Here is a 14,728-nt window from a genome sequence, read left to right on the forward strand (position 1 = left end):
GGTAAGGTCTTATGTGTGTGTGTGTTTAAAGGTTTTATTTATTTATTCATGAGAGACAGAGATGGAGGGAGAAGCAGGCTCCCTGCAGGGATCCTGATGTGGGACTTGATCCCAGGACCCTGGGATCATTACCTGGGCTGAAGGCAGAAGCTCAACCACTGAGCCACCCAGGCATCCCTAGGTCTTGTTTTTATACTTCTTTTCCTACTCTCTGTCTTTTGATTGTTTAGTCCATTTACATTTAAAGTAAATATTGATAAGTATAGACTTACTATTGCCATTATGTGAATTGTCCTCTTGTTGTTTTGCTTTTTATTCCTTTTTTCTTCTCTTCTAAATGCAAGGGGGTTGTTAGCAGAACCACATCTTTGAATGTAAAGTGATGGTCAGATTCTCAGACTCTAGAGCCAGATACACTTGACTTCAAAATCTCAGTTACCAATGACTTATTTTTTATATTTAAAATGGGTCACTAGCCTCTGTAATGCCTTAGTTTTCTCTTATAACATCAAGATATGATCAGTACTGACTCAAAATGTTCTTCTGGATTTTAACTGGGAAAACTTGTGCAAAGCCTTTAGCAGCAAGTTAGTTACAGAGCAAGTATTCTATAAAATTTAAGTGTTATAATAACAAAAGAAGCAAGGCATATTTAAACTTTCATTCCTCTTTGTTAGAGTTATCTCTAAAGTTCTAAGTAATGGCATTTTGAGACAGTGATGTGATGCACTAGACTTGGCATAGAAAACCGGGGTTCGTGTTTCAGTTCCCTTTTAAGTAAAAACAGTTACAGTAAGATCTACTCCATTCATTGTGATAATCTAATAAAACATCTTATACTAATCACCATAAAGGATTATGCAAATTAAGTTCATCCTCCTCCTCCTCCTCCTCATCATCATCATCATTATTGAGCAATTAGAACCCATGCAATAGCCTACAGACAAAACCAGTTTTGTCTTGAGTACACCTGATTTGAATAACTTCTTAGGTTAGGTAGCTACAGACACTCAGGAATTATTCTTGCTTTCATAAAGAGGAGATCAAAGAGGACTAAACATGTCACAGGAAAGCCTAACGCCAGCACTCTAGGAGATTCACAAACACTGTCTATAATTTCACAATATCCTGAATACCAATGTGTTTCATAGAGTGAGGAAAAGCAAGGCTACTATTTTTAATTTTCTTTGAAACGTTTAAATCCAAAACAGTGCACTGAGAATGGATCAAGATGACAAATAATTCTCTGGTCTTTCATCGAATCTAGCACAAAGAATAATTACTTTCAGCAAATATAAAGAGCTTACATTTCCTGTTGTTTTCGGAAGTCCTTTTGTGGCAATTTCATTGATGAATGCACATACTATTTTCTTATTGTCAAACTCCATATAGAATTGTGTGATAGACACTTCCCCCGAGATTATCACACAGTGATATTCCATTAGAACAAATAAGTCTGAAACTAATATTTAGTTTGTCCTCATAACAACCTTTTGAGGAAAATGGTATTATCCCATGGTCCTGGTAAGAAATTGGTTTAATAAATTGCCTTGGTTACACAGCTGATTAGTGGCAGAGTACAAATTCAAATCCAGGCAGCTTGCCTTTATTTTATTTTATTTATTTTTTTCAGCTTGCCTTTAGAAGAACCTCTGCTCTTAAACACTAGCTATACTAGGTACCAGGTATCGTGCTATAAATTTAGTATTTATACATTCTAGTTTATTAGGATCATTGTTTTGTATTGTTAGCTGTATTTCTTGCTTTTAAAAATATTTTATTTACTTATTCATGAGAGACACAGAGAGACAGAGGGGCAGAGACACAGACAGGGGGAGAAGCAGGCTCCATGCAGGGAGCCCAACGTGGGACTCGATCCCGGGTCTCCTGGATCACGTCCTGAGCCGAAGGCAGACGCTCCTCCACTGAGCCCTGTTAGCTCTATTTCCAAAATAATAATCACAGTCTCCAGTTTCCTTTCTCAGTATCTCATATGTGCTTTGAGTACTTGGCAGAAACGAGAATTTACAATTGGTCTGCTGAATTCCAGATTCTGTGTTCTTACACATGGTTCTTGGCACTGAGCATCTAACATTTAGTTGCAGATTCCAACACAGGTTTCCAGGACAGTGATGGTAAAAGGAGAGTCTGGAAAACTCCAAGTACTCTCCTGATGGAACTTGCTAATGCCTAAAAAGGACCATTGGAAGGAAGCATAAGCCTGTAACTGAAAAAGCATGATCTGCTTCTCTCCACCTGTACATGATATTGTATAGACAGAATGGATGAGCATTTAACCCTATCCTCAAGAAGTTGGTTTTAATACACTGAAAAGTAGTGGATTTTAAGTGATTTTAATCCCTTACTACATTTTAGTAGAACATTTACAAATGAATTTGCTAATTTTCTTTTGAATTAATGTTAATTTTAGTTTATATCATCTTTGAGTAAAATGATTACTTTTATTTTGCTATATTTTATTTGAAGCAACACCTCATTTTACTGGATCTCATGTTTCCTAACTTTATCTCTCTTGAAAAGATTTTGTTTCACTTTTGCCCCAGGATTGGAAAACAAAGCAGGGTACTAACAGGTGTGCTATAGAGGGAATTCAGAATTGGAATTAGTGCATGTGTGAAGGATGCAGACAAAGTTTGCTAAGTCATTCGTCTAGAGGGACAGGAAGCTTCTCCAGAGTCATTAAGAGCCTAATAAACATTGATGGACTAATGGCCATTGGGTAGCATCCCTTTGGATTATTCCTCATCTACATCAATGTTTATCAATATCATCCTTCATCATAACTGACTTACCTTCCATCTCAGAAGCTGGCATGTCCCTACTACTCTCCACACAGCTCTTCACTCAGTGATAATATTCATATCCCTTAGTGCTTCCTCTAGAATTTTGACTCTTTAATATAGGTCTCTAATTTTTGTCTTCATTATCTTTATTCACTTTCCCCCCTCTCTTTTACCAAAAATGTAGTCAATCTCTTTCCATCCCGCTAAGAGCTCCCCTTATATTTGTTCACTCTCTTCTTCACAACTAATTTATTTAAAAGTATCAACTCCTCTTCTCACACTTCCACACAAATTCCTCCAAATTTTATATCCTTTGCATTTCTCAAATCCATCTCCTCCTCTCCTTTCCCAGCACCACGGTCTCATTGTCTGTCGCCAAGAAGATACTATTAGTCTCCCAAAAAATCTGTTCGCTAGTATTATCTCATTCTCCTAATCATTCTCTCTATATTGCCACAGGTGTTCCTTGCTTTATTGCACTTAGCAGATATTTTGTTTTTTAAAAATTGCAGGTTTATGGTAACCCTGCATCAAACAAGTCTATTAGTGCCATTTTTTCCACCAGCATCTGCTCGTGTCATGTCTCTGTGTCACCATTTTGGTAATTCCCACAATATTTCAAAGTTTTCATAATTATTATATTTGTTATGATGACCTGTAGTCAGTGATTATGACTTGCCGAAAGCATAGATAATGGCTATCATGGTTTTTCTGGATGGCTAGCAATTTTAGCAATAAAGTATTTTTATGTATTCAGAATATTTTGTTGTGAATACTTGTCAGAGTTTGCAGTTATTCCAAATGTTTGCTTTCCAAAAAATGCAAAGACCTTAGAATGCTTTAATTCTGACCACCCTCTTGCTATTTATAAGCTACTCTAATGGTGTTTTAGGCCAATTATGGCCAATGATTTTTATTACATTATAATCCATGTAATCAATTACTACAAACAAACGATGTTATTTTGTTTTGCCCACATATTACTGATGTCTTTGAGAATCATTTCTTTTGCAATTGAGTCCTTCCTTTACAATTCCTTCAGCATCCTCCTTTGGTAGGAAACTCTTTCAGTTTTTATTTGCCTGAAAATTTTTTTTAATTCCCCCCAGTTCTTACAGGGTATAGACTAATAGATAGTTGTTTTAGCTTAGCCTATTGAAGATCTTATTCTACTACTTTTTGGCTTCCATCATTGCTGTTGAAAAGTCAGGTGTTGGCCTAATTGTTATTACATTGTGGGTAATTATTATTCTATTTTTTTAATATGTCTTCTCTGCATGCTTTTGACATCTTTTTAACTTTTGGGTGGTTTTTTTTTTTGTATGAGTATTTTTTAATTAAGGTAAGTACTTTTTCAGACATAATGGTATTGTACATGTAACAGACTATAGTACAGTGTGAAAATAACTTATATAACTTGGGAAACCAAAAAATTCATTTAAATCACTTTATAACAGTGGTCTGGAACCAATGTATCTCTGAGGTATGCTTGTACTGGACTTATCTTCCTAAAATTAAATTTTTTTCAGGGTTCCTTTGCTCAAAAAAAACTTTTAGTAGATTGCCAGTGGCTGCAAGGTATAAGAATAAATGAGTGAATAATTCCCGTAGAGGAAAAAAAGCACTGTTGACTTAAAATGATCAAAACAAGTTGATTAATTTCTCATAGATATCCTTTTCTTCTGCAAGTGTAATAAGGAAATATCTCTTGCAGATGGAGTTTTTAAGATCAAGAATTTTATTGCCTCTAAAGAGACAAAAGTAAAGTTGGACAATAATTTCTAATGGCTAAGATAAAATATCCCTTGCACCGATAATCAATGAAGGGGATATTGAGATATGTCTTACCTAAATAGCAAGTGGTAATTAGAAGGTAATGTAAAACACCTCTGAAATAACTTAAGCTCTATTACATTAGAGGCACTATGAAAGTTATTACTATTTGAGGCAGGTCTAAAAATTTTAATGAAAATATAGGGGAAAAAAATGGAACCAGTCTTCCATTTCTCCCACTGTGGGTCCCAGCAGCTTGTGTGTCAACACCAGGAGTGGTAGAGGCCAGGCAGCGCAGCTTCATGAAGCCTCTGGTCATGAGAAGGGCCCCAGCACATGGTCCCCCGCCATGAGAATGCACTAGAGGATGGGCTCTGCCAAAGGGGTGGCGAAGTAGAAGCCCAGGAGGAGATCAGCAGGGGAGCTTGCCATCTATACCTGCTCTTGCAAATGGGGAAAGGAAGCCAGAAAGTGCAACAGGAAATGATAAATCTTTAGATAAAAGGGAAAAAAGGAGCAAAGGAAAAAAAAAACTGGTGAAAATGTCTAACCAAGAAACTACAGATGATTTACCTGAAGAAAATGGAAAAACTACAAATAAGAAGGGTCCAGCCCTTGCTGAAACAGGAGAGAAAAACCTGAGCCTGATTACACCATATACTATGTCTTACCAATGGTACTTGTATCCCTTCTCATTCAATCTAGAGGAATATTCTTATCAACTATTTTGTAGATGTAAATTTTTTAGTAGTTCTAGAAACATTTTTAAGAAAAAGAGAATCACAAAAACAGACACATAGATCAATGGAACAGAATAGAGAACCCAGAAGTGGACCCTAAACTTTATGGTCAACTAATATTCGATAAAGGAGGAAAGACTATCCATTGGAAGAAAGACAGTCTCTTCAATAAATGGTGCTGGGACAATTGGACATCCACATGCAGAAGAATGAAACTAGACCACTCTCTTGCACCAGACACAAAGATAAACTCAAAATGGATGAAAGATCTAAATGTGAGACAAGATTCCATCAAAATCCTAGAGGAGAACACAGGCAACACCCTTTTTGAACTTGGCCACAGTAACTTCTTGCAAGATACATCCACGAAGGCAAAAGAAACAAAAGCGAAAATGAACTATTGGGACTTCATCAAGATAAGAAGCTTTGGCACAGCAAAGGATACAGTCAACAAAACTAAAAGCAACCTACAGAATGGGAGAAGATATTTGCAAATGACATATCAGATAAAGGGCTAGTTTCCCAGATCTATAAAGAACTTATTAAACTCAACACCAAAGAAATGAACAACCCAATCATGGAATGGGCAAAAGACAAGAAGAGAAATCTCACAGAGGAAGACATGGACATGGCCAACAAGCACATGAGAACATGCTCCGCATCACTGGCCATCAGGGAAATACAAATCAAAACCACAATGAGATCCCACCTCACACCAGTGAGAATGGGGAAAATTAACAAGGCAGGAAACAACAAATGTTGGAGAGGATGCGGAGAAAGGGGAACCCTCTGCACTGTTGGTGGGAATGTGAACTGGTGCAGCCACTCTGGAAAACTGTGTGGAGGTTCCTCAAAGAGTTAAAAATAGACCTGCCCTACGACCCAGCAATTGCACTGTTGGGGATTTACCCCAAAGATACAGATGCAATGAAACGCCGGGACACCTGCACCCCGATGTTTCTAGCAGCAATGTCCACAATAGCCAAACTGTGGAAGGAGCCTCGGTGTCCATCGAAAGATGATGGATAAAGAAGATGTGGTTCATGTAGACAACGGAATATTCCTCAGCCATTAGAAACGACAAATACCCACCATGTGTTTCAACGTGGATAGAACTGGAGGGTATTCTGCTGAGTGAAGTAAGTCAATCGGAGGACAAACATTATATGGTCTCATTCATTTGGGGAATATAAATAATAGTGAAAGGGAATAGAAGGGAAGGGAGAAGAAATGTGTGGGAAATATCAGAAAGGGAGACAGAACATGAAGACTCCTAACTCTGGGAAATGAACTAGGGGTAGTGGAAGGGGTGGAGGGCAGGGGGTGGGGGTGAATGGGTGACGGGGACTGAGGGGGACACTTGACGGGATGAGCACTGGGTGTGATTCTGTATGTTGGCAAATTGAACACCAATAAAAAATAAATTTATTATAAAAAATAAAAATAAATAAAAATTTAAAAAGAAAGAAAAAGAGAATCTTGTGTCATCCCATTTTTTTAACTTTATTTTTTTAAGAGGTAGAATCATTTGCTGGTTGTTTATTCTTGGTACAATCAGAAAATAGTGGGACATCTAATAGGGAAGGCTTTGGTGGTCTTGATGATCATTCCACAGATGGGGAAGACATTTTATATCCTATAATACACAGCACATTAGATGGCAATTTGGAGCCACGATCCTGCATTTAATATGTCCTAAACATTTTAAATTATTTCTCTTCTCTTGTTATCTTTTAGTAGAATTGTTTCCTAAGGAAAACCATTCCTTGACCTTGGGTCTCCCTGTCAGAATTTCATGCACTCTGTAACATCTTTGGTTCTGGGTTCAGTTTCCCTCAGAAATTTGATCATGTGCTGAGTATGTCGTGTATTTGATACTGTAAGTTAGGGGCGTTTATGACACAACAGCTTATCAACAATTGAAATTATTTGCACTTGATATCCTCTTAAACAATAGCCTCCATATTTAAGCTGGAAAGTCACTGGAATAACTGTTTAGAAAAGAATCATAACTCCATGCCTTTTAAATTTTTCAGTACATACATTAAGAATTGTGTACAAATTGAAACATCTGAGTATTGGTCCTCAAGACAGCGCATGAAATCTCAATTATGAAAGAAAATAAAAAGAAAATGAAAACTGGTGGCTATTCTTTGGCGACATCAAAGATATTCAGCAATGATTTTCTCTCTGAAAATTAATGTGACTTCTTAACTTTAGATAACATTTCAGCCAAGAATGTTTTGTTCCTATTTTATTTTAATTTTAGGAATATTATATGGATTATATCCTCATGTTGCTAACAATTGTCTTTGAAAGAACTTCAGTTGATTCTATAAATAATGTTCTTATTATATGTCTCAATGATCAAGAATAAATGAAAGCTAATGAGGATTTGGTTTCAGACTATTCCAAGGTAAAACCTGCACACCAGTACTAAAAAGAACACACCAAAGATTGCTTGTGGGTTTTAATGTTTATACTTCCCAGATAAAATATGTATCTTATAATTTATAATATAATTTTACAAATATGTATGTGTATATATAACATGAATATGCATATAATAACATGGAAATGTGCTATATTTTTTTACTGAAACTTAGCTTCATTGCCACATTTATGCCATAACTGCTGGGAAATACTTAAGTCATTAAGACCTCCCAAGACCAAAAAAGAAATCCAGACAAAATTCCTTAGTTGCAATGTTATATTTTACAAAGATGTTTTAAATGTATGTGTTCATTTTTATCCTTACAATAACCCTGGGTATAAAGATATAAAATACATTTTTGTAGCATAAATGAACACCGATAATTAGCAGATGTCAAAGATAAAGAAATGGTGAGCTAATGACAGACAACTGGTAGAAAACTAGATCTAAAACTTCTTAGCTCGTTGAGAAATCTCTAGGGAAGTGGGGGAAAGGGGCAGGCTTAATTTTTAGGCTCCTTTCCCACCCTACTGTAAGGATCTTAATAGTTCTCAACACTGGATACAAATTGGAATAATCTTGGGAGCTTTGAATAATCCCCCCACCAGCCTGCTCTTAGGCTGGATTGTATCAGAATGGTGAGTGTTGACATTTAGGTGTGAGCGAAACCCCCAGTGCTTAAAAATGCAGCCTAGGTTGAGCCCCTTTGGTCTATGATGATTCCAGGTGCACTGCTTTGAGAGTTCTTGGAAATTGCATTGCAATAGATTTTTGGCAGAAAAGAAGGAAACACAAATCCACTTTGCTTTAAACTGCCGGGCACCGAGCAGAATGCAATTTTCGCTTGGATGCCGTTAAGCTCCTGAATAGGGTCACTGTTGACTGCTACCCTAGAATGACTTTGGCATTTCTAACAAACCGGAAAAAAAAAAAAAAAAAACCACAGAAAAACAAATCATCCTTGTCCAATTAAGTAGATACCACAGTGGTGACCTTTACCAAAGTAAACTGCAGCTAAATCCAGTTGCTCGGAAAGAAAAAGAGAAAAGATGGTCACCGCCTGGGGTGGGGATGAGATATTGGACTTTCATAATGCAATTTCTTAATTTTTTTATCAACATTTCTTACCTGAATTGTTTTTCCTTTCTGCTGTCTTTCAATGTTCTCCTTTCTTTTTTTTTTTTTTTAAGATTTTATTTATTTATTCATGAGAGACATGGAGAGAGAGGGGCAGAGACACAGGCAGAGGGAGAAGCAGGCTCTATGCAGGGAGCTCGATGTGGGACTCGATCCCAGGACCCCGGGGTCATGCCCTGGGCCAAAGGCAGCCGCTCAACCACTGAGCCACCCAGGCGCCCCTCAATGTTCTCCTTCCTTTATGGCATTTACTATAATGATTACTGACATTAAATGTATTGAGAATCCATCCATACCATTACACTTGGATAGATGTACTGTAGACTCACATATTGACAATAAAACAAGGCACGCAGTTTTCGTTTTAATTCAAGCAATATTCTATACCAAAAATCTTCTTTAAGTTGTCTCAAAGTGTGATCCTGGTTTCCAGGTATAATGCTTATTCCTACCTTCATTGTTTCCCAGTGTCAGACACTACTGCAGACACTGAATGCCATATGTGAATTTTTAAAAATTTATTCTTCACTTCAACTCTGTAGGGTTGGTGCTGTTATTGTCTCTACCTTATATTTGTATATGGAGGGTTAGTAATAATATAACTAACAGAGAAGTAACTTGATCAAAGTTTCAAAGTTAGAAAATTGCAGAAAACATTTTTACCCAGTCAGTCAGACTTACGAATTTTAGCTCTTTCTTAAATATTTTTTTCCTTGTATTTATGCTCATGATACCACATTTCTTGGGTGTTGATGAGAAGCACAGCCTGGGTACATAGGCAGAAGCCCACCGGCACCTTCAAGGGTCTTGCCTGGGACAGTTGGGACAGAAACATGAGCCTTTTCTCCCTTGGACGTCTCTGCCCTGATGTGCTAACTGGTGAGATTTGGTCTGGGAAGCAGGTGACCCCGTGGTGGGTTGGGGGCTAGAGAACAACCCGGTAGTCCTCATGAGGCACAGGACCCTGGAGGCATGGTGTAGGCCGTGGCCCCATGTTCCTTCCTGCACATCCCTACAGAGGGCCCGAGGCTGAGGGGAGCCTGTCCTGCAGAGGAATCAGCTCTGGGGAAGGGGGGAAGGGAGGAGGCTGGGAACCGTCTTTGACTAATATGCCAGGGCCCTTGTCTGGCCTTTTTCTTATCTTATTTAATCTTCCTAGAAACACTCAGAGGTAAACATTATCACCCTAACGTAAAGTGAATCCTAGCTCTTAAACTCCCTATCATGCAGCTGTAAATACCAATGACATTACCGTATTAATAATTCATATTTTTTTCACCTAAAAATAGACCTCTTCGTAATAGGCCTCCTGTTCTTCCTCCTGCATTTATATATTTTTTTCTAAATTACATTAAGTCGCATTTAATATTTCATCATAAAATGAATATAATTAAGGAAAAACAGTCTAATGGACATACACAAGTTTAGTTTTTTCAGAGCATGCTATTCATTAAAAGGCAGTTCTCCCAAATAATTGTTTTGCCTTTCCTCAGCACTCACTGTTCATCTAGCTCCACTGCACATGCAGAAGATAAAAACAAATAGTATGTTGATCATATATTATTTGTATATTATGACGCCCAGTAAGCCTATCTTAAATGTTTAATATACGCGTCACACTCACACATACACCGGAGGGTGTTATTCACTACCTTAGGGAGTTAGGAGGACCCTGATTGGTAGTGTTTGTTAACTTCTATGGTATAAATTCTACCAGTTTCAATCTATCAAGATAATATTATTGAATATTATTTGGAAAAGGTATCAGTAGCGCAGCATCGAACCCATGTATTTCCACAGCATGGGCTCGAAAGACATAATATCCTCAAGAACAGATGTAGTGGTTTTTGGTATTTACTATATTTGCTTTTAGTAAATTTTACTTTAATTGTAAGTGTATGTAATTAATATTTAGTATGGGCTGTGTTTAAGATTCTGAAGACTTCATACTCAGCTTTCATTTATTTTTTTAGAGACTTATTTATTTGAGAGAGAGAGAGAGTTAGCAGGGGGAGGGGCAGAGAGGCAGGGGATGAATCTCAAGCAGACTTCCTGCTGAGCTCGGAGCTCCATATGGGGCTCCATCTCACAACCCTGAGATCATGACCTGAACCCGAACCAGGAGTTCTGTGCCCCCATTACATGTGGAACTCTGCTTCCATTTCTGTACCACAGGTCAGATCACCATCGTCTCCTGCACGGTTCAGTGAAATAGACTGTCACAGTTTTCTTGTTTCCACTCTAATTAAGATTTATTTTATGCAAATACAAATTAGAGCTCCTGGCTCCTACCTTTGCTCTTTACTTCTCTATTGGAACAATATTTGCTGCATAATAAATATATAACCTCATGACAATGACTCATCTCATGTGCCTTTGGATCCAGGTCTCCTTAGCCTTTATCTTTAACCAAAGCTATTTGGAACATGAAATTCCAAACAAAAAAAAAAAAAAAAAAAGGGAAAAGAAAAAGCCCTGATCTACTCCACACCCCTTGCATTTTTTTCCTTTGTTCTCTCTTTAACAGAGAATTTGGCTTCAGTGTCCAAAAGGCCTTGCGATTTCAAATTTGCATCCCCGGTGATGAGCGCAGTCCTGGCATACAGATGGAAAACAGTTCAGTTGAATATTAAGTAAGCACTTAATGAGCACTCAATAATATATATTTTCTAATTTCTAAATAAGGAAAAGAGCCAAGAAGGGGGGCACTGCCACGGATTGAATATCTGTATCCTCTAAAATTCCTATGTTAAAGCCTTAAGCCCCAATATGATGGTATTAGGAGCTGGGCCTTCTGAAGGTAATGGGATTTAGATTAAGTCATGCTGGTGGGGTTAAGGTTAGGGGATTGGTGCCCTCATAAAAACATATAAAGAGAGTGAGATTTCTTTCCACACATGTTTAAAAAAGATCCTGTGAGCACTCAGCTAGAAGACAGCTGTCCACCACCCAGGAGAGAGCCCTCATCAAGAACTGAATCTGGAAGCACCTTTATCTTGGGCTTCCCAGCTTCTAGAACTGTGAGAAATGAGTGTCTGTCACTAAAGTCACCTAGTCTGTTTCCATTTTGTCCTAAAAGCCTGTACTGACTAAAGCAGAAACACAGCAAGTGTCTTTTCAAATGAATTCTGTAGAAACATCATCTGGACACCAAATAGTGTGAGCAAATCAAGGAGCTCGGCCCAATCATCGCCTTTAAGGACAGAGGAGTGTGCAGCCATCACTGTATTTGCAGCATCCATCAAGAGCCATGAGGGATAAACACTGCTCTCAGAGCCTTGGTGACAAAGTAAGTCTAACGTGGAGGGTAGGGAAATATTCACTCAAATTAGAGAGAAGCAGACATAACACCTACGGAGGATATAATGAAGGACGGGGGGCTGGCTGACCCGGCTGAGGGTCCTCAGTGCAAATTTCAGCTGCAGGTTGAAAAGGTCACGTAAGGCTTCCTCCAGAATGAATAAGAGGTAGAGGCGACCGGGAGCGCCTGGGTGGCTCAGTCAGATAAGTGTCTGATTCTTGATTGTGGCTCAGGTCACGACCTCAGGGTCATGAGACTGAGCCCTAGGTAGGGCTCCGCGCTCGGTGTGGAGTTTGCTTGGGATTCTCTCTCTCCCTCTCCCTCTGCCTCCAGCACACACACTGTCTCTCTCAAATAAATAAATGAATCTTCAAGAAAAAGTAGAAGTTACCAATATATAAATTATTTTTAAGTTTTTACCAGGAGATTCTTGTCATGTTGAACTCCCCCACCTAATGAAATCTGTGGCTTTTAAGTTCCACAGTGAAATATATATAGATTTAATGTACACATGAATAGTGCAATGGACGTTTTGTGCAATGGACGTTTTGACTGCGTTATTCTTCTTTAAGAAAAATAAAATGACATTCTGGGGGGGGCACAGTATGTGAGTATTTTGTCTTTTTTTTGCAGATGTGGGTTGAAAATTGCTTACTTGGCTGTGTTTCACAGATTTCAGGAAAAACCATTCAAGAGTTGAAGATTTAAGAAACCGAATGATAGTAGATGAGACCAGTCACAGACCATGGAGAACAGGGGGAGTTATTACTTGTAATGTTCATGTCACAACAACACTCTGGATAGGCATTTGAGGAAACTGAGGCCCAAGGAGGGTAAGTGACGTGATTTCCCTCACAGCTCGCAGGCAGGCACATCATGTCACCGCAGCTACAATCAGCCAGCTCTGAGGGTGTACCAGTAAATGTCCTCATTTAATAGTTCCTTTTTTCGTGTACAGACAAAAAAAAAAAAAAAAAGATTCTGTGACTGAGGGTCTCTCTTACGTGGACCCTATATTACATCATATCATTCGGGATTTTCAAAATGTTATCTGGGTGCCTTAATGGGCTTAAGCGCCAAGTATATATAAAATACAATTTCCACCACTAATGAAAAGATAAAGAATGTGGGCAAAACATAAACACTAGAGAAGCTTTTAATGCTAATCCATAAAACAGAATGCTCTAGAGTACATCGGCTTGGATTTATTGAACTTTATCTTAAACAATTGGATTTTTCTGTTATTGCTTTTTGAGAAATGAGCAACTCCTAAGCCAGGCTCATCTAAATGCTTCCTACCTTTTTTTTTTTTTTTTCTGTGAAAGCCAAGGGAAATAATAAATATTTACTATTTATTTCAATGACAGGACATACATTTATTCATCGTAAATCAGTTAAAGTAACAATCAGTAATTTCCTCCACACATTCGGGTCATAAGGAGCCCAGTTTTAATTGGGCCTAAACAAACAGATTTTGAGTTGGAGACAAGTATCGTGTGTGCCCATAGAATTACAAAGTGCTTTGCCCAAAGTCAGCAGACTTAATGAGGCTGCACCTTTGCTCTTCCCTTAGACCAACACTAAGGAGGCAGGGTGTGGCTTCCTGGTGGGTGGGTGACACTCTGTGAGAGGCTTGGCACTTTACCAGTGACCAGTTTCAATTTCTTCAGGAGTTTCCTAAACATAACAAATATATTATTATGCAACTTTCTCCCCTGCATTTGGTTGAGCAAACAAACACTTCAGACCTAGAGTTTCTAAAGAGGCAGGAAAAAAGTAAAGGAGAAAAATACTGGCCTACACTGTTTTAGAGACCCTCAGGGTACACAGCAGAAAGAGAGTAAGATGAAATGAAACTATATGTTTTTAAATGATTTTTGACAGAGAAGCAAGAGATTATACGGACTAAATCTGTGCAGTCCGTACATTGATTAGTTACAGATAAAAAACACCTTACATTTTTCCCCCTCTTGTTTTTGATTCTGAAAATACCATTTCTCTAGACTGCCAGTTGTCCACACCCCTTTTAATTCAAGTGTAGGGAATCAGAATAAGCAGCAAGAAAGCCCCAAATGCATCACTGGGTAACTGCAGCTGGGGTTCTCGGGTATTTCTGGGCCCACCGCAAAGATTTGCAGGAGTCGGACTGGCATCTGCGATGCTCACTTTAACAGCAGGTGGTCCTAAGGCAAGTGATGAGAGTCAGCGCTTTCAAATATACTGCCTAAAACTCAACTTGCTGCAATAACTTTCAGAGTGTCGGGGTTTATTTAACTGTAGGGCCTGTAAATCGAAGGTTCTGAGGACCGAAATGTGAAAGCAACACAAGCTCCTTGGCCCAGTCGAAAGTAGGGTGGTGGTGGGAGCTGGAGAGAGTCTTGCTTGATTCAGTGGTTCTCAAAAATCTCCTGGGGAGCTTTTAAAACCTGTTGATGTCTAGAGCCCAACCAGAAAGAATTTAATAGGTTTGGGGTCAGTCCTAACTGTCAGGATTTCCTTACAAGGATCCCAAGAGAGTCACAGGGTCAGGAAGGTGTTG

At 38.5% G+C, this 14,728-nt stretch overlaps 1 protein-coding gene across 2 annotated transcripts in view; it reads right to left on the reverse strand.

Annotated features, from left to right (window-relative positions):
• The window catches only part of LUZP2 (leucine zipper protein 2), a 477,600-nt gene that overhangs the window by 57,870 nt on the left and 405,002 nt on the right, over positions 1-14,728 (reverse strand). The gene's annotated exons all lie outside the window — the stretch shown is intronic.

This window comes from Vulpes lagopus, chromosome 15, assembly GCF_018345385.1.
Source record: "Vulpes lagopus strain Blue_001 chromosome 15, ASM1834538v1, whole genome shotgun sequence".
In the NCBI taxonomy this organism is placed as follows: Eukaryota; Metazoa; Chordata; class Mammalia; order Carnivora; family Canidae; genus Vulpes; species Vulpes lagopus.